We start from the raw sequence: 27,388 nt of genomic DNA, 5'->3' as shown, positions 1-27,388 counted from the left end.
AATCAGTTACGGGTACATAGGTAAACTTTGATCCACTGCTTTATACTTCAAGTGGGCCTTAACCATGGTTTTGGTTCCTTCTACTATGTAAACATGAGGTTGGAGCCAGTCTCAGTCTTGCAGTGTTGTGTTTGCGGGTAGCCCTAGCCTTTCTGCATTTTTGTTGTTGTTGTTGTGGTTGCTGGGGATCAAACCCAGAACCTCACAAATCTTAAGCAAGCACTTTACCACAGAGCTGTACCCCTGGCCCCATAATCTTCCCTGAAGCTTTTGCTCCTTTTAATTTATAAAGAAGCCTTTATAGCATAGTTACGGTAGAGCGGAGTTGCTAGTGAGCAGCTGAGCCCAGGGCTGTGGTGGAGGGCTTGCCTGGACGCAGCCAGCCCGCAGGGCCACAGGTGAGTCTCAACGGTTGGCGATTTGAGCCTTGTAAATGTCAATGTGCTTTTTTTTTTTTTTTTTTTTTTTTTTTTTTTTTTTTTTTTTTTTCAGATTAGTAGTTTTACTTATCAAACACTTAAGTTCATGTCATTTCCTTAGCTAAATGGCTGTTTGCCTAATCTAAAATTAAAATTAGCTCACAAATGAACCATTTTGCTAAGAGAGACCTGAGTTCCACTTTGTATCCGTCTCCTTCACACCTCTGTTCTGGTGGGATCCAGAGGCCCGCGTGCCCTGTGAGCTCCTTGGGATAACTATGTGAGGAGGGTCTCGCAAGTGCAAAGCCCTTCTTCCATTTAAAGTAGGATTTACAAACATGCGATTGGAATATTTATTGATTCATGTAAACTTTACCCAGTGTGTAGGAGTAACAGGTTGATTTGAGGAGCCAATAAGCACTTTCCTCAGAAGGCGTTTTTTGGTCCAGGACCTGGCAGGTGGAACGATGGAGTTCATGTTGTTGTTAGCACTGCTGGACTCCGAGCTAGGTACTGAAGAGGGAAAGCGGACAAGTGGATCAGAGGGACATACGTCTGGCATGGCGGGGGGATGGAGTTAGGGTGCAGGTGTTCTCTGAAGATGGGAGTTTTGGCTACTTTCGTAGGGTAGACCTGTGTCTTCTGCCAGCAAATACTCCAGGTCTGTGCATCTCCTTGTTCCTGTAATGCACAAGTGCACGCAGGGTTAGAAGGAGGAATAAAGTGTAACATTTTCTTTCAGGACACAGCCCTGGACCTCTACTTCAAGCAGCCTCTGGGTAAAGGGGGACTGCACTTGGGTTTTTTATTTTACTTCATTAGTTATACCTTCCGTATGCCTTCAGTGGAGGAATTGTGCATTTCTATAAGCTTCAGCTTGTGCAGGGATGGAGAACATTTTAGAGCTTTCAGTGATACAAACAGCCTGCCGCAGCACACGTGCCGTAGGTTCGCCACCCCCGATGCAGAGCATTATCAAAGCACACATGTTGCTTTGCCGAGAACTTCAGGGATTTGTTTTTATTAGTCAGCATAGTGATTAGGCAGATCTGTGGAAAATGGTACTTTCCAATTTCTTGAAAATCTAAACATGTTTTAATGGTTTGTTTCAACATGTTTTACTTTCTGAGCTTCAGTAGCTAGCAGCATATTACTGATTAGGAGACAAAGAAACTCTCGAGTACTTTATTAATTTGACACTTATCCCTTAGGGTAATCTGTAACAGAGTACTTCGGTTGTCTTGAAAACATTTAGAGCTAATTTACTTTTTAGCACCATAGATGGTAATGTTCATCTGCTAAACAAAACCTTCCACACTTACAGGCAATGGAAGGAAGTTGAAGATATATTTTAAAAGTGCTTTCAGTATTAAGAAAATACATTTAAAATAATCCATTTAAATGTGCTGTAGTAGATCCTCAATAGAAATAGTACCATGTTTGCATTTTCTTCCTGTTGAATATTTGGACTTGTAAATAATGGGGCTCTTTTCTTTTAATAGTTGTCTCCTGGGTGGTCTGTAACATGGACTTTGTTAAATTTGCAAAATAGGCTTATATTTCACATTAAAGGGCATGAAGATGCTGAATATTTCTACCGACACTGTTTGTACTAAGAAGACCCCTTGAGACTACCAGAAAAATGATTTATCTTTCCCCCCCAAAAAAAAGCCCTCTGCATTGGAAATGTGCTTGTTTCTGCATCCCAGAGTTTGTAAGTAAAATTTTCTAGGCCTAATTACAAATAAAAAGATGATGAGTGGAATTTAGCCTTATTCTTCCTTTCTTTTTAAGGATCAGTCATTTCAGCTAATTTTAAAAAATTCTTTTTTTTTTTTTGGTACTGCGATCCTTGCGCTTGCGAGGCAGGCACCGAAACCACTGAGCTAAATCCCTGGCCCTAAAAAATACTTTTTTATGAACATACTTTATCGACAGTTTAATGGGTATCATGTCTCAGAAGAGCTCATGAAGTTTTAGAAACATTTAGGTGTTCCCGTGTGGTGGAGGAGAGGTCAGAGAAACTGGGGCTGAAACCCTGGCTTTGTCTTGGACCAGCTTTTAACCCTGGAGCCAGGGGTCAAACCGCTGTCTTCGGGTTCCTCACTTGTAAAATGGGGACCAGTCGGCTCAGAGGTAGAAGGTGAAGCCTGTCAGGTGGAGTGTGGCACAGTATTTTGTTAGTTAGATGTGGCCCGTCAAGCGACCCCGGAACAGCCCGCTGCACACGGGCAATGAGCAGTCCGCCGAGGGCTGCCGCACTGTGCCTGCTTCTGTGACTAAGCCTTTGTTGCAGCGCTGCCAGGCAGTGACACGTCGGTGTTGTCTGTGGCTGCCCTTGGCATCTGTGGCACAGCGGCCATGTGGCCCCTCTGACCAGCATTTACCACCTGGCTTTTTTCAGGAGAAGCTGTTTTTCGAGAGTCGCTTCCTTGCAGTTATGAAGTAGTTCACATGTGTGGGAGCACCCTTCGCTTCAGGAGGGACTCAACCATCATGGTGCTGTTCTGGGGCTAATCAGAGGAGCCCAGGATTTTCTGTGATCGGTGGTGAGGCCCCTCGACACAGTTGGGAGTCACAAATCAGAGCACTGCAGAAGGGCGTTTGGATTGGACCAGAACTTCCTGTGGTTTGGTTTCAAAGTGTGGAGGTGGCCCCTTGCTCAGCCCACAGCTAGGGAGGTTATTTGGAACTTTCATTACAAGTGCGGATTCGACCATTCTTCATAGGTTTATGAAGCACCCTAAATCCTGAGGTAAAATAGGCCAATCAGCTATTTCTATCTGGAGGCCCAGGCCGGAATGAATTTTACCTGATTAGCAGAGCGGCAAAACCGGATAAGGCTGTGTGTATGCTACACGTTGTTGGGGTGTGAAACCACAATGCACTTAATTTGATAATTTTGATAGATTCAGTATCAGAGTAATTTTTGACCTCTATTGGGAATTCTGAGACTATTCTTTCATTTTCCTAATAAGTGGTATTCTGTCGTCCAAAGCCTGTCTTCTCCTCGACTGACCTTTGGGGAGATGATCGGTACAGTCACATTCCTGAGGTCTGTTCTCTACTTTAGGGTTCACAAAGTGCTTCTGTTTATGTAGTTTCATTCCAATGATGCAACTGCCTTATAGTTAGAAGAGCTGGAATTATCGTTATTTTACAGATGATGAAACTTCATGTTCCAAGAAAATAGGCCCCTTGCCTGAGGCCATGCAGCTTTAAGGGTGAAGGAGGACTTGAGTTTGTCTTTTGAATTCATAGCTTGCATTTTCTCTGTCATGTCATGTCGTCTGATACTTCCTGTCAGTCATGTTAATGGAAAAATGGGTAAATTATGAAATCTCATTAGTTTATTCAATAAGCGCTCAGAGGAAAAAAATCAGAAAACTTTACAATAGAAAGGAAAATAGAGCAGGCTGGGTGCAGTGGTGCATGCCTGTAATCCCAGCACTTGGGAGGTTGAGGCAGGAAGATCACTGTGAGTTTGAGACCAGCCTGGGCTACACAGTGAGTTCCAGGTCAGTCTCCACTACATAGTGAGATCCTGTCTCAAAAAAAAAAAAAAAAGGAAAATAGAGATCGCCTAATCATAGGTCCCAGAATGTTGGCCCATAAAGTCTCATCTAGCCTGAAGATGTGTTTGGTGGGGTCTGCATAAGACTGGGCTATAAATGGTTTTATTAAAAAATAAAGTGGAATTTGTTAACATCCTGATCAGGAGCTGCTTTAGAAAAGTCAGAAGATTACAGGCCATGCAGCCTGCATTTCTGTGGGCCAGATGCTGGCTTTAGCCCCAGCTGGCTCCTTCGGAAGGGGGCACTTGGTGCTGGTTTCCACAGCCTCTGGCGTCTCCTCTTGTCTCACCAGCCAAACCATGCTCTGGTTGCATCGTACTTCTGTGGGTTTCTGACTCTCCCCAGCCTGGAGCCCGAGTGTGTGGGTGCGGACATGAGTCAGGTGATGCAGCCACTCCAAGACCTGAGCTTGCTTTCCTGAAACAAGGCCTACTCTTTTGTGGTCAGAATACTCATCCTCACCAAGGAACAGCAAGGCAGTGATTGCTTTTAAATAACTGCATCACGCTTTAGTGACGGTCAGTTGTATATTTCATGTTTATTCCATTTGAGCCAGATTTCAAGTGTTTCATAGCCAGACCAGCGTCAGATTGTTTATTGCAGGTTTCAGTTGGGAAACTGTGGACCCCTACAAGTGTGGGAGTGGAGAAGCTGAGCGGAAGGCGCAGGTTTGACAAAACTCCGGCACCGAGCCTTTCAGTCGTGGAAGCAGAAGTCGCGAAGGCCTCCTGCTCAGCAGCGGCCAGCGTGGAAGAACAGCTGAGGGAAGGGGACTGAGTCGTGACTTCCGGCCAGCAGGAAGGGTGGGACGGGCTGTGCACGACACCAGGAAGGGCCTGGACCCCAGCGCAGGGGATTTGTGTTTGACAGATATGGTTTCCGCGGAGACTCGTGTGTGCAGCTGTGAGGAGGGAATGGCGGTGGATGGAGTGGGTAATGGACCTTGGTGATGGTGCGGCTTGGAGAGGTTCAGAGCCTTCCTGGGCAGAAGCAGCTCCCGACTGTCAGCCGTGTGGCTCGGAGATTGTGAGGCCACACAGGGTGTCCATAGCAGATTATAGATGGGAAATCCTGCCGTGCTAAAGGTAGCGTCGAGGCTGGCATGGGTTTATTTTCAGTCCTTCCGGGGCTCCTACATTCCAGGTCCTCACTGTCACCTCACTTTGAGCAGTAGAGCACATCTGGATGGAAGCAGTAAACAGCTCTTTTATTTCCTTATAGAAATGTGCTCACTTGATGGGTGAGAAAAGTTGGCATGAGATTGAGTGTGGTTGCCGTTACCCTTGGAGATGTGAGTTTGCAAAGGCAGGGTGCTTGTACAGTTGTAAACATCCCTCTAAAGTACTATACTGAAATATGTATTGTGGATATCACACATGTGCATTTAAGGACAAGAGGAAAACAATTCTAACCAAATATGACTAGAAATTCATAGCTTATATTAATTTTCCAATGAGGGGAGATTGAGAAAATGCTTCTCTCAAAGTGTAGATAAATGTGAAGATACTCTTTGGGGGAAATGATAACTTAAAGTTTTGGTAGGAACAGAGCTTTTATAAAATTGTCCCATAGAATTTACAGTATTCCCAACAAGTTTACAATCCTAGGAGGAGACAAGCCTTAACTGCAGAAGGGGTAAAGGTGAGTTTTTTGTGTCGCCCTGGGGTAGCTGCGGGGTGTCCAGCCTGAACGCTGCAGCTGTACTGGCTGTCTGAGGGTGCCTCCGGGTGGGACTGGCATTTGAACTGGTGGGCTTGGTGAAGTGTTGTCCTCTACGTGGGTGGGCACTGGCCAATCCACGCTGCAGAACAACAGCAGCACCAGCGCAAGGGAGAGGGAGGAAGAACTCGCCCCTTGCTTCCTGCCTCCCTGTCGCTGGGGTACCCGTCTGCTCTCCTTCCCTCGGCTGGGCTGTGCAGACTCGGCTGAACCCCACCCAGTTTGGGGTCTGCAGCGTGAGTCTTCTCGGCACTGCGTGGTGGGTCAGCTACACTTGCATTGTGGCCCCTCCGCTCCTTCTCTTGGTGTCTGTGCCTGTGCGTATATTTCTTAGATTTCTTCTGCTTCTCTGGAAGCTCCCATCTTTGCTCTTATAAGTGTGTTCTCTTCTGCTCATTCTTGCTCTTGGTTGAAATTTAGGTGCAGCCTTGCATTCACGGATGTAGGGTGGGCCTGAGCTCGCTCCTGGGCACAGAAGGAGGAAGCGCTCCCCTCTTCAGGGCTCTGGATGCCGGCACCTCCCACCTTCAGTCTCCTGGCTAGTCCCTCATGCAGCTTTGCCCAGTCCTAGGGTTTCACTTTTTAAATTGTGGTAATCTAAGTATATAACAAAATGCGTCATTTTGAGTGTTTTCAAATACACCCCTTGGTTTCCATTGTTGTACAACCTTCCCCACCATCTGTCTCTAGACCTTGACATCTCCGAGCTGGAGCTTGGTACCCACTGGACAATAACTGCCATTGCCCCGGCCCCAGTCCTGGCCGCTGCCATCCTGTGTCCCACCTCTGTGAATTGTTTAGGGCCCTCATGTAACATGACTGTTACACTGTGTTGCCATGACTGACGTTATTTCACACAGCATACTGTCTGCACGCTGAGCCCTGTTGCAGCACGTGTCCAAACTCCCTGCTGTGAAGGCTGAATAACTGTATCTGTGCCCCTCTCACCTGCGGCAAGCGCTTGGGTCGCTCCACCTTTGGTGGCTGTGCTGCTGCTAACAGCCTGGAACCAGGCGAGCGCTCTGCTCTGAGCTTGTCCCCATCTCCTGAACTCAGTCTGCAGGGTTTGAGTCGCTGCTTTCTCTTCCCCTCGTTTTTCATGTGTGGACCCAAGAGTGACACTGCTGGTTCACGTGGTGATTCTGTGTTTAGTTTTTGAGGAATTTCCACAGTCTTGAACAGTGGTGCTCCATCTTACATTTCTGCAGCAAGCTGCCGGACTTGAGTTTCTTCATCCTTTGCCAACACTTGTTCTTTTGCTTTTTCTTTCCCTCCCTTGCTTCCTTCCTTCCTCCCTCTTCCCCTCCCCTTCGTCCTTCTCATTGTCCTCTTCCTCTTTCCTCTTGCCCCACTTCCTTCTGACAATAGCCATTCTAATGGAGCAACATCTTCCTGGTTTCCTTTGCATCTGCCTAGTGTCTGGCTTCTGGTGCCTTTCCTGCACTTACTGGCCACGTGCAGATTTTCTCTGGAGTTGTGTCCACTCAAGTCCTCTGTCCATTCTCCAGTTTGGTAGTTTGAGTTTTGTTGCTGAGCATCAGCATTCTCAGAGGGGACCTGAGTGACACCGTAGTGTCTGGTGTGCCCTGCTGTCAGGCCCAGGGAGGACGCAGTCCACAGAGGAAGTGAGTGGAGGGGCTGCCCACGAAGTGAGGTGGAGGAAGGACGTGGGGCGAGAAACACTGGTGCTAACAGAGCACTGGGCCCCAGGGACAGGAACAGGCTTAATGGTGGTGCCTAGAGGCACAGACAGTCAGGCTGGGCCAGGACAGGCACCTCTCCTTTCCCTGCTCTCTGCCCCATCTCCGGCGGGTGCCATAGCTTTCTGCAGATGGCCTTCTTAATGCTTATGCCTGTGCAGCGAGGAGAGTGGAGAGACAGGACGAGGACAGCCCGGCACCTCGGCCTCACGGCTCCTTCAGAGTTGACCATTGGTGGCCCGCAACTGGGCAGAGATGCAGACGGAGAGGGCTGCATTCAACACCCCATTCTGGGCATCGCCTGTGCCCCTGCGAGTTTGTGCATCTGAAAAGTAGGGGTCAGATGGCAAGACGCTTTCTGCTTGAGGTCACTTTGGGTTTGAGGGTGTGAGATAAGCTTTCTTGGAAGCTTTTCCAGTGTAGAAACACTGGCCAATTAGAATAACTCATGATCCCCATGCAGTTATCTGAGTATTACTTATCTTTGGATAGCTAAACACTAAATTAATGAATATATTTCCCAATTTGGTAAGGAGTGCTAAATGAAAGGTGAAGGTTATACTTCACATTCTTGTTTGAGTCCAGCTAAGCTCAATCGAGTGCCTTTCTTGGAATAAATAATTTCATGCCTCATTTGATTACGCCCTTAAATCTGTTTTAATTATAAAGGCCTGATTTCTGAATCCATTTTAGAATAAGCTTTGAGGCTTCTGCTTTCTAATGGAGATTGTGTTAGACAGCTCTCTCTCCCTCGAAAATGCTAACGAACTTAGCAAAAGAAAAGGCTCATCTTGGCTCATGGGCTCGGGAATTCCAGTCCCTTAGGAAATCCCATTGCTTTTAGGCGGGTGTTGAGGATACCTCATGACCAGGCAGCAAAAGAGAGCAGAGAGGGTCAGGGCCCACAGTGCCCTGGGAGTCACAGCCCACAGAAAACCTCCCAGCCACCTCCACACAGCTCCCCACAAACACTGCTCCTGGCTGGGGCCTCTGGGGGACATTTAGGATCCGGAGGGCAAATGTGCCTTCTGAAGCAGATATGTCTGGGAACTGATGTTACTCTGGCCCAGGGCCCAGTGCGGAGTGCGGAGAGAGTGCTTTGTCATCCGCCTCCCAAAGCAAGGGCTCGGCTATGGTGCCTGGGGCTTCTCAAGCATCCTCCCAGTGCCTGGCTTGTTGTTTTCAGGTTTGAAGTGTGCTTCTTGCGAATCTGAAGCCTTGGTTTGTGACATGTACCCATAACTTTAGTGAATTACAGGTGCTGGCTTGTGGTCTGCCTGGTACATGTGCTGTCGTTTTGCTGTTTCTTGTATAGCATCAGCCCTGCCTATGTCACTAGTGAGGTTTCACGTGCTTCCTTCCACTTGAGGCAGAGCCCGCCCTCTTCTCTGCTGTCATTCTCCTGAGAAAGGACCCGAACTCCTCTGTGCTCTCCCCGTCTTTCCCCCACACTTCTGGAAGTATTGACTCTGCCAGGGTGCATTATGCCAGAGACTGGGGAGACTGAAGTAAGAGGCAACATCTGCCGCCAGAGCCCCTAGTGCCAGCTTTGTCTGTGGCACGGGATGGGTGACTTTGCTGAGGCACACATTTGAGATCTGTGCCCTGGGTGCTGGTTGTGCAGGGATGATTCAGTGTGTGCTGGGCTATGCGTGTACATGAGAGATGTGATCTGGGGAGAAGGAGGTGCGTTTAGGGGTATTTTAGATTTGGGAACTGGACAGAATGGCAGGGTTTCTGCTGGGAGGTGCTGTGATGTCCTTTTGTGAGAAGTCTGGGTCGTGGAGGAGGGTGGGGCTCACCCAGGGCGAGGGGTGGGGTGAGGAACAGGAGCAAGGTGGGATGGAAGAGGTGAGGAGCTCTGTGGAGTCTGAGGAGCTGGCCCGCAGGTGCGTGGGGCTCCAGACTGTAACGGAGGAGAGGAAGACACGGGTCCTGCCGCAGTGGAGCTGAGGTTGTTTCTGCAGGACACACACTAGGATTAGGGCTGAGAACGACTGCAGAGAGCCAGGAAGGAGAGGCTGGAGAGGTAAGTGCAGAATGGCAGATAGTTGTCATGGTAGTTGACGGAGGAGAGAAGTTCAAATTAAAACTGAATTACACCTGGGGAATTGAAGACGCTAAGCAATGACGTCTCAGTCAGATTTGGAAGCTGCAGGGCATTTGGTGACCTTGGTGCAAAGGTTAGGGCAGAAGACCTAATGCAGTCAGTGGGAAATAGAGGATGTGAGCTGCTTTGAAAAGGAAGTTGGACAAAGGAAGACTAGAAAAGAAATGAATGGCAGGTGAGCACTAGGGTAGGACTGAGCAGAAAGTTCCTCTTTAAAACTGCCTCGACTTTGCCCACGATGACTGTGGATTTGCACGGTGGCTGAGTTGGTGTGAACACCCTAGGAGCTGCCACGTCAGTGTCCTCTGTGCAGCCATATCTCAGGCACTTCGCACATACATCCCTCGTCTTCACGCTGTGGGCCCTCTGCAGATGAGGGCGCTGGCTTGGGTGGCTGCCCGTGGTCCCACCGCTCCTTCAGGGGCCTCGCAGCCTGTTGGTCCTCAGCACTGACGCACAGTGCCTGAAAGCTGGATCTGTGCATGGTGTCAACATGTGGTCCGGCTGGCCTGTCTTGGTCAAAGTCCGTAAAACTGTGCCTTAGAAAGACCTGTGGTATAAATGAAGGACTCATATTAATAGTAATCTGTCAATACTGGCTCATCACTCTTCTGTACCCCACTAGGACAATGCATTTGTAATAAAGGAAACTGTACCTTGGGAGAGAGGATCTAAGAGCTTTGTTCTTTAGGTGGAATTTTTCTGTAAGCCTAAAACTGCTCTAAAAAATGAAGTCTGCTAAAAAGTTGCCCATCAGGACCAGGGGCATGCACAGCACAGTTTTCTTCTGCAGAGTTTCCTTTGTGAGCTCTTTTCAGGGTTATATAATACAGAAAGAAAGAAAAATAACACCCCTTCCAGAGAGAAATAATCAGCTGGACAAATCGGTAGTTACCAGAATGCGGGTTGCAGCACATCCTGTTTTTCTAATCTCTCTAATTACTAGTGAGGCAGCCCAAATTGCAGGAAGGGAGGTAGGGGTAGCTTTTAAGACCATCTGATCGCTGCATGGGAGGAGGTCTGTGCCTGTGTGGACAGAGTGAGGAGGTGGGAGGAGAGGCAGGGCCACAGGGAGCCTTCCGTGCCGTTTGTGTGCCCAGTGGATGCTAGAACCCCCTGCTGGGCCCTGGGGGAGGCAACAGGTGAAGCAGCGTTGCACCTGTGTCCTGTGTGCGCTGTCCACCATCACTGCCTTCTCCAGTCCCGGTGAGGCTCAGCCGCAGCTGAGAGGTTTCCCATGGTCAGCTGAGGTCACCTCTGGTTCCTAGAAGTGACTGGTGAGCTGCCCTCCAGCGCTGAAGCCAGGTGTAGTGCAGAGGGCCACCTGTGGTCAGCACTTGTTCGGGGCCAGACATTGTTGAGCCACGCCTCTCAGTGAGCACACATCTTACTTAGCATGATGCTAAGTTCCCAGAGGCTTCCTCATCATGGGCATGTGCCTGTGTCTGTATACACGTGTGCGTGTGTGCCTGTGTGTATGTGGGGAGGCGTTGGTACTCACAGAGCTGTTACCACTTGTCACTTCTTGGTCTCTACCCTGGTACATAGAAACAGATCTATTGTCTCCTCACTCGCTCCCTTCTGTCGTGGAACCTCCTGTTTCTGCGACAATGTGGGACTGTGGATGACGTGCGGTCAGCAGAGATATTCTTTCCACTTGGTTTAGCCTGGCAGGGAAGCTGGGTGTGCAGCACCTCCCGTGACTTACAGGAACCCGTGACTACAGGAGCCACCGATCCTAAGGGTCACCAGGCACTCACACACCCAGGGCCAGGTGCTTGGCTCCCTTACTTCAGTCTTCTTGTCCTTTGCCAAACAGGTGACGCATTCAACAAATGAATCACCCAGGGCCGGAGTCAGAAGGCAGCCAGGCCACCCCAAGCCTGCAGAGGCCGGAGGATCGAGGTGGTCATTCTTGGAGCCAGTGAGAGCAGTGATGAGGGCCTGAGCCCCAGGAACTCGGCCACTCTGAGATGTAACCTGGTGTGAGAGATCGCAAGGAATCAGTCCTGGTCTTTTTCTAGCCAGCGGATCCTGCCTGTTGGTGGAACCCCAAGAGAAACACGAGGACAGGGTCCCCAAGGAAACAGCAGGCCAGGAAGGGCAGTGGTTTGGGAGGGGAGCCAGTACCAGCCAGTTCCAAGTCTATGGTGAGGACGTAAACTGTCAGGACTGAACATACTGACCCAGTTACATTTGGGGCACGTCACCTGGAGGAGAGAAAGTCTGTATACGTGCATCATGGCGATGCATGCTTGGCCCATTTCTGCTACGTGTTCACCTGAACGTCCCTTTCATATGTCAACACTATGACAGAACAGGTTTAAATAAATAAGCCTTGTTTGCTCTGTCAGTCGGACCTGCAGGTGTAATTTATAGCCCAGGCCTCTTTAATCTGGAGACATGGACATGTGCAGAGCTGTAATTTAATTATTTCAACAGAATAGAATGTCACAGGTTAAATGTATAGGGCACTGCAGCCCTAATGGATACCTACAAGGAAGACAGCCCCCATTTGTCCTTTCTCCTGCCAAGGGCAGACCTGGAAAGAAGGGGCAGGAATTTGGGCTTTGCGTGTATAGGTCTGGCTGTAGAGACTGTATGGAACCTGTACTCCCTTTCTGCCCTCCCCTGCTGTGTGTGTGTGTGTGTGTGTGTGTGTGTGTGTGTGTGTGTGTGTGTGTTTGAGAGAGCAAATGGATGTAGATTCATAAGGTAATTCAGCCACACATAGTAAGAAGGCCCAGTGAGTTGGTAACTGGGTATGTTTGGAGTGAATTATTAAGTGTATGAATTGCTGTTTTCATTGTAAAATGATTGTTTCCCATAACCGCTGATCCCCAGCACTGACAACCCTGTTGTGCTGAAATGGACTGGTCTTTGTCCTATACCCACAGTTCCTTCTGCAGGACTTACAGGGAAGTGGCTGGGGCGGCACACCTTTGCACTGCTTGTTTTGCACCCCTAGAGTCTCACGAGTGCAGAGCGCTCTGCTGAGTTTGCGATTTCAGAAGAGAGCATGAGTGAAGTTTCTTCCCTCAGTGATGTGCTCTCCCTCCAGAGCAAGCGCTGCGCCTGGGTCTGAAGCAGTGTCCCAGGAGGAGCCTGTGGCCAGACTTCAGGGTGTCTGTACGAACCCTGGGGCATGGCTCTGCAGGCCTCAGGTCCCTGGAAGATGTCAGAGCAGTCACTTTCCTTCGGGTCCTCGTGTGATGAGCAAGGAGCTGACGTCCAGAGAGGCCGAGAGACTCATTCAGGGTCACAGCCCTGGTGCGCTGGACAGTAGTCAGCTGTCACTGAACCGGCTTTCCATTTTTATCTTGGAGACTTGTTAAAAGGAAGCTTTCTATGTGTATGAACTTTGAGTGTTCTAAGTTGGCTATTCACTAAAAATATGAGGCTCGGGGCAGAGCTAGGTACACAGTGATGAGACAGGCATGGTCCTTACTCGGGTGGAGCCTACGGTGGTTGAGTGTTGACCCTCACACACATACATAAGAGGGAGATTGTTCTCTACAGAGTCCTCTCGTCTTGTCATTGTGAGACAAAATACCGGACATCCAGAGTTACAGGAGGAAAAGTTCATTTGACTCACAGTTCATAGAAGTTTCAGTCCATACTCGGCTGGCTCCAAGGCAGGGTGGCACACGGCAGAGGGGCGTCACAGAGGAGAAACAGTCCATGACAGGCAGAAGACAGCAGAAGCAAGCAAGGGATCAGACGAGCCTCTGTCCCTTTTATTGTATCCAGGCTACTGGGATTAGGGCAGGGCCAAACCAATCAGTGGACTGATTTAGTCATCACCCACCCTTAACCCTAGTATTGCACCATGAATCAATCATACACTCTAGATTCAGCCACCTCTGAAAAATCCCCACCTAAGACTGCATGAAGCTTTGAGCGGACATCTAGACACAGCCACAGCACTATTACTACATACAGATAATTTTCCAGTGATTGTACTGATTTATTACACTTTCATAAATGGAGTATTTTTGAATATCTGTGAAATTCTAATATCCTTAGTAGGGTTATACAAACATACGACTTTAATCATGAGAAATAGGAGTCTGGTTTTTCTATTTGGTCAACTCTTAACTTTGTTCTTGGATTGTGTGGAGCAGAGCCTCATGCCTGTTACCTTAGGGCTGTTATGGTAAAGAGGCATATGCATGTGGACCTAGGGAAAGGGAACTGTGAGTCTTCAGACAGGAAGACGTGGGTGGTGTGCAAAGGCTGCATCCGGGACCCTCAGGGGTCTGTCCTCGTCGGTTGTGTACTGAGCAGGCCGGTGCCATAGGGCACTGCCGGCAGCATCTGCCCCGGTTGACTGCCTCTCCACCATGTGCCGTGTTGAATTTTTCGTTCTCACCTTTCTGAGGGGAGCACATTGCAATCACCTGTCAGAACTCCCAGTCTTCTGTGTGATCTGTGCCTCTCACCTGCTGGAAACTGATTGCTTCCATGAGTTCCTAGGGAGAGAGCACGTACAGCTCGCCTACTAGACTCAGATGCCCTTTGTTTAATTTAGATGCTACATGAATTACACAGAATCATCTAAGTCAGAAAATTTTAGTAGCCATGATTTTGAATTAAAAATGTGCATTGGAATATTTTTTAAAACAAAAGCCATCTAATATTTAATGTAAACCTTCACTAAGAATACTGGATTTTTGTGCTTCTTTTTATCTTAAACAAGGAGCACAGATTGCCACTTTGGGCTACCTCGGTATGTGTTGATTCCATAGTGTCGGGCAGGAAGGGGTCCTCCATGGGAGCAGCACAGCAGGTCTAAGCCACTCTGTGCTCACGGGCAAACAGAATAACTGTTGTTGGAGCTGCTGTGTCTAGGAGTTACTTGCCGGGGGTTGTTATAATTTGGGAAGTGATAGCTAGAAATTTATATTCTTGTTTCTACCTCTCAGACCCTCGAAGTATGTATTTCACCGCATCCACCTTTACTATTACACATAATTTCCTCTGGATACTTGACTCAACTTATGCTTAGAATTTCTAGCTAAAGCCCACCCTGTCATCGTCTGATGGTTTGCAAAGACTTTATATTCTATATAGAAGAACATATGGCCTGTGCCAGTAACTCCCTGCTGCATATTCTCTGCACAAATATTTCCGTAAAACTCCAAACCAGAGGTGGAGCTGTTAGAAAGTGTTGTGGTTGGAGGAGTCTGGGCTTCTGATGATTTGAAGTTGTTATTTTTTCACCTCAGGCAGAAAAATAAAGATCCTTATTTGAGAACCTATTAAGAAGGACTTAACCTGGCCTGTGGCTTCATCTATATGTGTGATGCTTTTTTGGCAGTGAAGTAATTAATGTTAGTCAATGTGTGCACAAGACCAGACATTCTTGTTCTAATAAATTAATCTACTTACAGGGTAATTAAAAACTAGAACTAAACTCATTTGACTGCCATATTTCTGTAAGATAAATTTAATCATTCAAGGCTGCAATGTAATATATTTAGCATCTTTTTTAAAAAAGTAAGTCTGGAAGCTTTTCCTATTTCTATAAATGTTTTGTTTGGTAGCTAGCCTTTTGTGGAAGCTCAGTAGATTTAAAAATGAACACTTGATTCATTTAAATTGTTATTCTTTTTGCTTTCAGGAAAGAATGAGAAGAGTTAAAGGGAGGTTTAGCAGATTACTCATTCCATTCCTTGATGGATCATTCACATATACTACTGCCAGGGAACATTTAACTGATCAAAATGTTCTGAATGAATCTGTCACTGGAGGGTACTGTTGGAAAGGATGTCTTTATTATATTGGTATTAGGCCGTCTTCCAACATTAATTCATAAGAACCTCCAACTAATTTAGCCAAAGAACATGTGTCCAAGTTAAGTCCACGATAGATTTGATTGAAGAATCTTTATGGCCTTAACAAAAATACAAAAATTTAGCAGTCAGTATTCATTACAAAGTTTAGGGTGGTCATGTTTAAATGATATATCTAAGAACTAGATGATTGCTTTTTTTGGGTAATTAACTATTAGAAAGACTAGAGTCTTAGAGAAATACTCCAACATTAAAATCCAGGTATATTTTGGTCTCATATACAAAAAAATGAAACATGTAACACTGTTGGTCACATAAACATTTACATTCTTTTGAACAAGAGCTTTCTTGAGGCCAGTCAGACTGATTTATTTCAAATTTAAGTTCTGTTTCCATTATCAGGTTCTCAAAAAAATTCAACTTGGGCAATGATGATAAAAGTGCCTATTGCTAATTTAGGTCCTGCAGCAGAACATGAAAGGAAATCATGAGGCCATTAACACATCTAGAAATAGTCATTTTCTAGCTTTTGATTCCTCAGATAGCTGAGTGAAAATAAAATATTCAGACCAGGCGAGGCAGGGAGGTGAGTTTCCAAATGCTTTTCTTACAAACACCCCTTCCTTCTGCCTCCCCTCCCTCCGTTTTCCACGGTGTTACTTCTGGGGCTGAGTGCTGGGGCAGGGAGTACCTGCTCCCTCCCTGCACTTGCAGTGAGTGCAAAGCCTGAGAAATGATGGCCCATTCATCCCTAGATTGCTGCGATGAAAATGCCCTGTTGTACCAGCTTTGAAAGTGCCCTCCAGCCATTGGGAACACAGCACTCTGGTCAGGGGAAGGGAGGTTCTCCTTGAGGGGCTGAGATGGAGACTGTACTTTGTTCTCACCCCAAGAGTTCTTGCAGCTGGTGCTCAGAAGAGGCTTTCTTTTCTGATTTCCCACCTGCTGTAGTTTATATGTAGATGTCTCCCAAGGCCTCATGCACTCATAGGTGAAGCTTTGGGTGGTGACTGGATCACATGGCTGTGATCCACATTGGTGGATTATTCCACCAAGTTAGGAGGACTTCTGGCTGGAGGAGGAGGTCACTGGGTTGTGGCCTGGAAGGGTATATCTCCCTCCTCCTCTCTTGATCACTTTCTGCTTCCTGCTGCCCTGCCATGAACAGTTTCTCCTCTGTCATGCCCTTCTCCCCATCACGTTGGGGAGGTGATTAGACTACAGGAGTGCTGTACTCATCAGTGGGTTAGACCACTCACGAACCCATACCTGAGTGTGCTGTTAGGAAGAGGGGCCTGGTCAGAAGAGGCGAGTCACTGGGATGTGTTGTGGAACGGTTCATCTTCCTCCCTAGCTGCTCCCTTCTCCCTCTGCTTCCTGCCCTCCATACCATGACTAGCCCCTTCACCAGATCCTTCCAGCATGCTGTTCCCCCTTGGACCCAGCCCACCATGAACTGAAACTGTGACCCAGAATAAACCTCTTAAGTTGTGGGTATATCTTGTTTCAGCAACAAGAAAGTAACCAACACCAAGAGTGTTGAACAAGGCACTTGAACTAACAGTTTGACAGTGCTTAAACTATTCTGAAATGATTCCTGAGTATTTAGAAAAGAACATTTTAAGCAGAACGAAGAGAGGTAACTGCTGGGTATGTATCTAGATATCCCCTCAAAGCCTCATGCAGTCATAGTCATTCGAAGATGGCTGGACCAGGGTGTGTGAATGTGGATTAAAGGTGTGATCCTGGGATTAAGGGTGTAAATAATAGAAGCTTCACCCTCACTATGGGTGGCACCAATCAGTAGGCTTGCAGCCTGAATGGGATGGAAGGGAAGGCAGGCTTGCTGGTGCTTTGCTGTCTTCTGCCTGCTTGCTATGGACTGTTTCTCCTCTATGGTGCCCCTCTGCCATGCCACCCGGCCTTGGAGCCAGCATGGTCTGAAACCTCTACCAGCAGTGGAGGATTTCCCTTCCTGGAGAGCATGCTGATTTTATAGCTGAGATGCTACCTCCTTGCTCTGAGCTTTGATCTCTGTAACAATATTCAAGAATGAAAGGGGAATATTCTGCTAAGTTTGGTGCCCTTTGGAGCAATGAAACAGAGAGCACAGAACATGAATTTACTTTCACAACCATCTTTAAATTCAGGAGTGTTGAGCATATTTACACAGTTGTACAGCAGATCTCTAGAGCTCTTTCATCGTGCAACATTGAAACTCTAGACCCATTCCACTCCTCCTCATTTCCCTCTCACTTTACTCTTTTACTTTCTACTTCTAGGACTTTGACTATATTAGACATGCAATTTAAGTAGAGTCCTACACTACTTACTTTTTTGTGTGTGACTGGCTTATGTCACTTAGCATAATGTCCTGAAAGTTTATTCATATAGCATATGACAGATTTTTTTCCTTTTAAAGACTGCACAATATTCATTGTATGTTTGTACGTGTCACATTTTGTTGATTCATTCACCTGTGGATGGACTTTGGATTGGTTTTACCTCTTGGCTTTGTCAAGAATATCTCAGTGAATACGAGTGCACACATTGATTCAAGATCCTGTTATGAATTCTTTTGAGTGTATACCCAAAGGTAGGGTTTCTGGTTAATTTGGTAGCTCTATTTTTAGGTTTTTGAGGAATCCTTATGGTATTTTCCATGGTGATGGCACTATTTTACATGCCTACTAACCAAGCACTTGGGTGCAAAGTACCTTGTCTACACCATCACTGTGACTTATTCTTTTGATGGTGGCCATCCTGATTGTGATTTTTGTTTTCATTTCACTAAGAATAATGAAGTTGATTATGTCTTATGTGCTTCTTGGGTATTTATATGTCTTCTCTGGAGAAATGTCTACTCAAGGTATTTGGCTATTTTTAAATCTGGCCCTTTATGTTGAATTGCAGAATTTCTTTGTGTATTCTGGATTTGATCTCTTATCACGTATATGATTGTAATTATTTTCTCCTGTTCCATAGGCTATCCCTGTTGATTGTTTCCTTTGATATGCAGAAGTCTGTAATGACATTCCGTTTATTTAATCTTGATCTTGTTGCCAATGGTTTTGATGTAATATCCAAGACTTCATTGCCAAATCCAATGACCTGAAGGTTTTCTCCTAGGATTTTAATAATTTTAGGTATTTTAGTTTAGGAGTTCTGTCCACTTTCATGAGACTTTTGTATAGAGTGTGAAGTTGGACAATGGGTATCGGAACACAAGTAGAAACAACAAGTTTTAGTGTTCTGTGGAAGAGTGGGAGAACTATAATTCACAATAACCTATTCTATATTTCATAAATAACTGGAGTATAATAAAAGTATAAGTCTTTGGCCTTTCAAATTTGAGTTTGACTATGTATAGGATTCATGGTGAGCCAGTACCCTGGGCTCAGGGATGTGGTCCAGAGTGGCTGGAGGCTTGTGTGTGCTTGGTGCCCTACTTCAGACCCCAGGGAAGGGACCTAGAAAACAGCCCACTCTGGGTTTTATACCCAAAGGAACGACTCACTGTGATAAGGTAACACAGGATGTCTTATAGGAGGGACAGGATGCTGCACTCCTAGCACACTTCACAATTATTCTTGGGAACTACAGTCAGAGAATAGGGGAAGAGCTGGTTTACCAGGTTATGTGGGGACTTGTATTGTAGTGTCCTTAGATACAAAGTGAGGCATTTGGTCTGTTTGCCTTTTAAAATCCTTATCTGTTGGGGATGGGATGTCTAGGGCCTCCTGTTCCACCATCTGGGACACCAATCCTGATTTTGAGTTTATCAGTGATGTTGGGGCTCCATCTGTGATATTAAGCACTGTGACCAAACGAGACATTGTCACCAGCCTTTAATTGTGAGCACTTTATTAGGACGGCCGATCTTCCCTCAAGGTTTTGTTTCTACCTGAATCCTCATAATAAATTTTAGGGGTTCGCTTTTTGGGTCCATCTTAGCCTGTGACTCTACCCTTGTCCATGGGCCATGCTGTGAGTGTCACGCTGGGGCTGGTTTGCTGTTGTATTCAGCCACAGCATAACTGCAGCCTTGTGACTCTCAGCAAGCTTGAGGATGCATCCCATGGGTGGTCTACCTGGAAGGCACTTGAGTGGTGATGGACAGTTAGGGAGAGTAGGTACAGAGGCTGTGAGGATGAGGATAAGGCAAAAATCATCATTAAACACAGAGAGCCAGCACTGGGCCTAAACCACTGAAGGGGGCTTCATGTGTCATCGTATTGATAGAGGCAAATAAGACAAGATCTGTGTGCGCATTGAGCTTTTCTTTTCTTCAGTGTGACTTCTGTCCCCATAGAAGTGGGGTAGCATGATACTATTTTTCAGCCCGAGTAGTTCTTGCCCCTTGGAAGATCTTATTATTTGTGGCCGGTTGTGCATAAGATAGAGGCCTTGGCAAGGCTTTGCCTCTAGTTGCTCACCGCCTGCATCACCCTGCCAGTCATCACTCCCTGGCTACATCAGGTGGAAAGTGCAGACGGGCAACATTTCCAGAAAAGTATCTCAGCGGAGTTCGTGCTGGCGATGGGTTAGCACAGCAGCATTTCATTTCACAGAAAGCCACAGTCTGTTGAACTGGAGGCTGTGTAGGAGCCAGGCTCTGGTTTAATGATTCACTTTCCTAGGTAGAAAACTTTGGGTTTGAAAGAAAGTGAATTCTTGTCAAAGGGGTGGAAATTCTCAGGATTTCTCTACAGTCTGAGCTTCGTCCTGGTTCAGGGTCAGGGCCAGGGCCCAGGTACATGTTCCTCCATGTTCTGTCTGTGTGACCTCAGTCTACACCAGCCGGTGTCCTGTCTACAAGCCGGGACATGTGGGCCCCCAGCGTTGTCCTTGTTACTGTTATTGTAGTTGTCAATATCATTGTCTTTATCATAACAAGGGAGGGAGTTTTGTGCTGATGATAAACGATGCTGGACTGAGTGACAAAGGATGCAGGAGAGCATCCATAATGAGCGCATAAATAATTCTCGCATTTCCCTCAAGTGCTTCATTTGTTGTAAATAAATGATTCATGGCTCAGTTAAAATGCACAGATAGATTAGCCCTTGTTAATAATTCACTCAGTATCGGCCACCATGTGTGGCCAATGTGTTAAGGTCCTTGGCCTCTGGGAGGAGTGCAAGCATGTTTTCCTTGTGCAAATGGACCTCCTTTTCCTTTTATTCATTCTGAAAATGTAGGCTGATCACAAGATCCTTTGCCCACCCAGAAGAGTCTTGAACCCAGTGCAATTTTGGACAGCTATAGCAGTAGAGTGATCTTTATTACTGCCTCTGAGCTGATTTGTGGTAGTGTTTCAGAACTTACTGCCCCATTTACCTTTGGCACATACATGATCGGAAGAAGATAACTTGCATGAAGACTTTGATTTTGGCTCCACGAGAAATAGCTGCTTTCCTTTTATTTCACCAAGTTGGAAAGCTTGGGGAAATTATAGTGGCATGCTAACCCTTTTACTGTTCCTGTCTGTCTATCTTCTATCTATGTATCTGTCTGTCTTCTACTCATTTTAAGGAGCTGAAAAGAGAGTTTAAGGCAACCCCAAAGCAGAGTACAGAATGTCACAGGGAGATATATTTATGAAAGTAAATATAAAAATCATATATTATTTAGCAAAGCAAAAACAAGAAGGACATGATCTCATAAAATGTTATTTTCTCCAATTTAAAAAGCTCATTTGAAAAGGCAGAGAGCAGTTATTTGTCCTTTGGTTTGTTGGTTTGTGATAAATCTTGTTGGTGATGAGTTCTGATCATTTTGTGGCTGTTGAGCTAATACTGGTAGGGAAGTAGCAGATCACTGTGATCTGGGTGTGGAAGAGATTCATTTGCTGCAGATATTTACCTGGTGGCTGGAGCCTCCTTGAACCCTGGATCAAGGTGCTGCTCTGAAGAGTTAGGGCATAGTGTGCCCAGGTATGGTGCAGTGCTGTAAGGTAGTGTCACGATGACCTGAGCTCAGGAGGGACGAAGTGCCTTGTACTCCTGCACAGAGTCATTGCAGGATGTCCAACAGTAGATCCAGGTCTTGGAGGACCTTTCTGAAATACTTCCTGAGGTTGCAGCACTCTGAATGATATGTGCCTATTAAGCTTAGGTTTCAAATGATCTGATAAACATTTTTTAAAGTACAGTGGCTTGCATGTAGGCAAGGTGGCACACGTGTAATCTCAGCATTGGGGAGGCTGAGGCAGGAGGAGCATTGCCAGTTCAAGGCTAGTCTGGGCTACACTGTGAGACCCTGACTCAAGAAAACAAAACAAAACATTAATAAAAAAATAAGTGAAATGGATTGTATGTCAGAAAACATTTGTGTGAAATGTACAGCGAGTCTGACATGTAGGTGGATTTTCTTTTACTTTTGAAAGTCCTGATGTCCCTGGTGTGACACACAAGAAAGGCCTGGTCACTGGGGAGGCCCAGGCCTTGGGGAGGATGGTGAGGATGGTGAGCCATCCTCCTCCCAGTGCTTTGAAGCTGTGGCTGCTCAGCTGGGTCTTCCCTGTTGGGGTCCTGTTCCCTTGCAGCTGTCAGTGGACAGGATTTGAATTCAGGCCAGGGAGGAGGAAGGCAGTATGCATTCCATCACTTGTGCTGCTTGCAAAGAACCCAACAAGCTGGGTTTTGCTTTCAACTTGAACACGTTAACATGTGCTTCCCCTGGAGCGCTCTTTGACTCCTCCCTTCCTCTCCCCTCTCTCCCTTCCAAGAAAGTCCCTAGTAACCATCAGAGCAGAGACTGCACCCAGTAGGAAGGTTTGGGCCACTGTGGTTCTGAATTCAAATTCTGACATGAGTTCTTTTGGGGGGTGAGTACTGGGGATTGAAAGCAGAGCCGTTGTGTTAAGCTACATCCCCAAGCCTTTCTAGTTATTTGGACTGGGCTCAAACTTGTAATCCTCCTTCCTCAGCCTCCCAGAGTGCCAAGAATACAAGGATGTGCTTTTGTGCCTGGCTGCCTGCGTTGGACTCTCTAGTTGTGTGACTGGAGCAAATTCTTTAGCCTCTCTGGTCTGTGGACTCTAGACCCTTCCTGGTTAGCATTTTCTGTAGGATCCAGGTTCCAATTATGACTTATGCTTGAGGTGGCAGAGCTCAGCACCACTGGCTCTCAGGCGTTCTTCGTCAGTCTCTCGCACTGTTCGGTGAGAACCCGGAGGACAGGAGCCACTTCCCGCACTTCTCTGTCTTCCCTCACACCTTGGAGAGCTTGCTGCTCTTCTGGGACATTTCTCCGAGTTCCCTGGAGCGAGGGGCCCTGAGAGCGTGAGAAGTGCTCTCCTTCCTGCTCACTGGCTTGGGTGGGAGGCAGTGATGGGAGTGGGGATGAGCACACAAAACCAGCTCTCCAGGTCATGAGAGCAGTTAGGGAAGGCACAGGGGCTGAGTCCTGTGATCGTCCCGCAGAGAGCCCAGGCCACCTCATGGATTTTATTATGAATAAAACCTCGAGGTGCAGGACATCCACTTGGCAGGAACCTAACACTGCCGACTGTGGGATGGGGCCGCCACCTGGGGTTCTGGTCAGTTGAAACATGGACTCTCTCCTGAGAGCAGGGAGTCATTCCATACGATCAGTCTGGGGGTGGATGAGGAGCAGGGCCTCTGGTTTAGATGATGCCAGGGAGACCCAGGGTGGCCAAGCATGTGTGTGTGTGTGGGTGTGGGTGTGGGTGGTTGGTGTACCTTTGTCCCCGACGTCACAGAGCAGTTCTGGGCTCTGGGTCAGGAGTTCAGTTTGCTGCTATAGAAGGAAGCATCTTCCCCACAGCGGACACTCGATGTGTGGTTAAGGAATAAGAGGAGGGGAAAGAAGAGATCTCTTTCCATGTTTGCATATGACCCTGAGATCTCCAAACCGCTATTTGGGATTCTTCCAACATAACGCACAGATGTGGACAGAGCTGTGTGGTATAGTGTGGTGTCTTCTGGCTTATTGATTTCTTCGTTCTGGGCATCTCTGTTTCCGGCAACAGGGACAGATAATAGTGTCCCTAGTGCATTATGAATAACGTTGTTCAAAATGCCAAACTTTCTTCTGAAAAATTCTAACTCAGAACAGATTTTTAAGCAAGCATGTATGTGCTCCCTGGCCAGACATCCATGACATTGACTTACAGCAGGCTGTGTGATGTTTTAGATTGTGAGAGAGTTACAGAGTTTGAGATTCTATCTTTGCCCCTCAAGACCTTACAATTATTGTAGTTTCACATCTTAAATGATTATTACAATGAGAAAAAGTTTTATGTTAATGTCTCCTTTCTGTGACTTCAAGAGAAACTCCACATCAACAAGTTCCCTTAATTGACTTAGCTCTATTATTCCTGGTGACTGTAACACAGTTCCTAATTACAGTTCTACAAAGAAGAGGGACATCAAGTACAGTGTCTAAGACTTCTTTGTTATTCTTGCTGTCCTTAGGTCATTTTCCACTGGGTGTATATTTAACAGTTGGTGTTTTAAAATTCAACTTGCTGTACAATTAAGTTCATTTGTTTCAGGTTGTTATTTTTAGGGATTGCTTTTGTTTTTTAATGATCTAAAACTTATATATGGTTCCAAAATTAAGATACAAAACAGGATACACTAGGAGAATCCAATCCTATCTATTCTCTACCCCTACTTAAAAATACAATTAAAAAAGTTTTTTAGTTTTTTGAAAGTATAAACACATGACCATATAAATACATGTAAACATATGATATTTACACATACATTTATGAATACCTTTGCTTTCTTATGGGAATGTGGCACCCTGGACAGTATTGCCTCCCCTTCTGTCGCACAGTGCAGTGCTATGTGCTTACACTGCTTCACTCACCGGGGTGTCCAGGGTCATGTCAATGCCACTGTGTCCTGGGTGGGAAGGAGATGATCTGGTGACCTGACCTGAGGGTCTGTCCTTTGGTGACTGTGTCCTTTCCCAGCACAGATCACACCATTTTGTGTGATTTTACATTTTATCCTTTCAGTGTGGACACAATTCTCAGGGAAACAATGGTGCCCTAGACTTCTGCATCCAGTGAGAATGTGTTAGTTTTCTGTCCCTCTAATCAAATCCTGTGAAACTAACCTTAGCAATGGTGTTTCCTGGCTCACAGCTCTGGAGGTTCCAGTTCATGGTTGGCCCACTGTCTTTAGGTCTGTGAGGGCAGCACAGCACATGAGGTCTCATGGCCAGCAGACTGCACACTTGGTGGCCAGAAAGCAGAGAGAGGAAGGGAAAGGGTCAGGCCCACCACTCCCCTAAGGTGAAGTCCCTGCCTGCACCATAGATGGCCTGGAAAACTCCTAGGCAAAAGCAATAACTCAAAACGGAGTGTGGTAAGGGGGTGGTCTGGGGTGTGGTAAAGATCACTTTGGATTTCCTTTTCTGAAAATCTTAAACATGTAGTATTGGGAATTTTAAAAACAGCAATTAGTAAACTATTTAGGCAACTTGTTCTGGAGCCATTGGACTGAAGGTTTTGTTCAAATGGAAGATAAAGTCTACTCATATTTGTGGTGCTTTGTAAGATTGGTTGCAACGCTGGCATTAGAGAGTTTTAAAATTTTGTTTTAAATTCCTGGGTACAGAGCCCACAGGGTAGGATATGTCGGCTCTGTGGGGCAGGCTTCCAGCTGTCCTCTTCACAGAGCTCACTGATCATGGAACAGGTTTCAGGAGAGGTGGATGGGTGGGGAATCTGTCAGATTCAGAGCCAGAGAGGGAGCAGGGTCGGCTGAGTAGGATCCTTGTCATGGTTCCCTTATCATAAGCTGGGAAACTGAGGCCAGGTTAGGAACTTGCGTGTCATGGATTGAAGGTGGATTTTCAGGTTGCAAGTTGGTGCCATTATCATGTTTAACAATTTGAAGAAATCTGGAAAGAGTTTAGTTATTTGCTTAAAAATAACCAAAGTGTACAAGAAACTCAAAGAATTCACTAGTAAGAAAATAACCCGATTTTAAAATGGGGAAAGAATTGGAACAGACATTATTCAAAAGAAGGGCCTGAGACAGCCAGTGGACCACTGAGAGAAAGGCCACCAACATGCAAGATCAGGACACGCAGATAAAAGCACAGTGTGTTACCACCCCACACTCCTTACAGCAGCTATTATCAGAAGACAGTGGGGAGGTGGCTTTGGTGATAGTGTGCAGAAAACTGAATCTTTCCATGATGTTAGTAAAATGTAAATTAGTGAAAACGCTATAGAAGTTTCTTAAAATATTGAAGACAGACCTACCATATGTTCCAGCAATCCTGTTACTGGTTAGACACTCAAAAAAAATGACATTGTTGCCTCAAAGAGACATTTACACTTCCAGATTTCTAGCAGCACTGTTCACAAGAGCCAGTGTCAGTGGAATCAGCCTGTGTCATCAGTGGATGAATAGATATTTAAAAAATGGTGGTGTATATACACAATGGAATACTATGCAGCTTTCAAAAAGGAGGAATGCACAGCATCATGACAACATGGTTGAACCTGGAGGGTATCACAGGAGAAACAGGTCCATGATATCTACTATATCGTGATGACTGTTAATAGCAATGTGTGGTATATGTGAACATCTTTAAGAGAATAGATTTTAAGTGTTCCCACCACAAAAAGATAAATATATTAGGCAATGCATGTTAATTAGCTCAATTTAGCCAACTCAGAATGTATACACAATTCAAAATGTTGTATCATGTGTGTATATGTCCATATATACATACATACATATATATAATATATATGTAATTTCTGTCAATTAAAAAATTTTCAGAAAGGGGAATAATAGGGCACAATAATATACCCAGTATAATCCAAATAATATTAGTAGTTTAATTAGTAGTACTGTACTTCGGTTGTCTTAATTTTGGTATCCTTGGTATGATTTTGTAAAATGTAAACTTTAGGGAAAGCTGGGGGAGGGGAATCAGAAACTCTGAGCCATTTTTACAGCCTTTCTGTAAATACAAAATTATCTCTTGATCCTTGGTTCCAACAAAAATTACCTCTAAACAAAAAGTTAAAAAAAATTATGTTCACAACCATGAAATGATTTGAAGATGATATAGTAGATGGAAAAATGCTAGTTGCTGTATCTAATGCAAATTTTTCCTAGTCTCCTAGGGTTTTTTAAAAAAATTGTTTATTTGTGCATGTTTGTAGTACATAATGTCACATTTATTAAGAGGAGTTGGTGCATGTGCAGAACACATCTTAATTCTTTTGCATATTCCTTTCCCCTCCTCTCCTTCCTTCCCTATATCTCTTGGTTCCCTCCCCATTTGCAAAAGATCTAGCTCCCTGTTTCCTGTTACCTATTGCTTATTTTGCTCTGTATTTATACTTTAAGTTTCTCATATAAGATAAATATTTAATCTTGTGTGTCTGATTTATTTCACTTAACGTTATGATCTCAGGGTGCATCGCTTTTCCTACACATGACTCAAGCCTATCCTTCTTTATGGCAGAGTAATACTCCACTGTGTGTAAACATCACATTTGCTTCATCATTAGGGCTTTTTAGAGCTTTTTTTTTTTTTTCTAGGCCTGTGCAACTCCGTGGGATGGAGTTGGGTGTGCTGGACTGAGTGTGTGGCACACCTCATGGTGTGTCCTGAATATCAGAGTCCTTGCCCAGACCTCGGGTAGGAAGGCTCATATCAATTTCAATTTAGCGGCGAGAAGGGGATTATTTTACCTTTCAGACAGTTCTTGGCAAACCCTGTTTCCTGGGCTTTCTCCCAGGGGCCCTGGAGGAAGCTCACTTGGGTCAGCAGCGCAGCCTCCCGGGTCACACTGACCAGCCGAACTTCTCTGTCCCGGGATGAAGCCAGGACTCTGGGCCCCGCGGCCCCCTTGACTCCGGCGCGGTGTCGGTCCGAGCTGTGGGTAACAAACCCCTGTCGGTTGCGCTGGCCTGGGGTGCTCTGTCTCTTGACAGAAGGACGCAATCAGGTCTGAAGAGGAGAGACTTCACACAAACACGGAGGAGCTCCCAGCGTCTTGCAGCGAGCAGCGCGGAGTCGGGTCAGTGGACAGGCGTGGACGCGCACTGCGCAGGCGCGGGAGGCA

General features: G+C 46.0%; 1 protein-coding gene and 1 long non-coding RNA gene across 5 annotated transcripts in view; one reads left to right on the top strand and one right to left on the bottom strand.

Moving 5' to 3' along the window:
* Positions 1-27,388, top strand: part of Plcl1 (phospholipase C like 1 (inactive)) — a 271,071-nt gene that overhangs the window by 136,555 nt on the left and 107,128 nt on the right. The window lies entirely within an intron of this gene.
* LOC104867558 lies at positions 8,673-27,381 on the bottom strand. Its single transcript, XR_781794.2, has 3 exons — positions 27,015-27,381; positions 11,025-11,503; positions 8,673-10,073 (listed from the first exon to the last, which is right to left on the bottom strand). It is a non-coding gene; the product is annotated as an uncharacterized LOC104867558 (long non-coding RNA).

This window comes from Fukomys damarensis, unplaced genomic scaffold (genome assembly GCF_012274545.1).
Source record: "Fukomys damarensis isolate Sample0158 unplaced genomic scaffold, DMR_v1.0_HiC HiC_scaffold_26, whole genome shotgun sequence".
NCBI classification, from domain to species: domain Eukaryota; kingdom Metazoa; phylum Chordata; class Mammalia; order Rodentia; family Bathyergidae; genus Fukomys; species Fukomys damarensis.
This window is presented reverse-complemented; position numbering and strand designations above follow the sequence as displayed.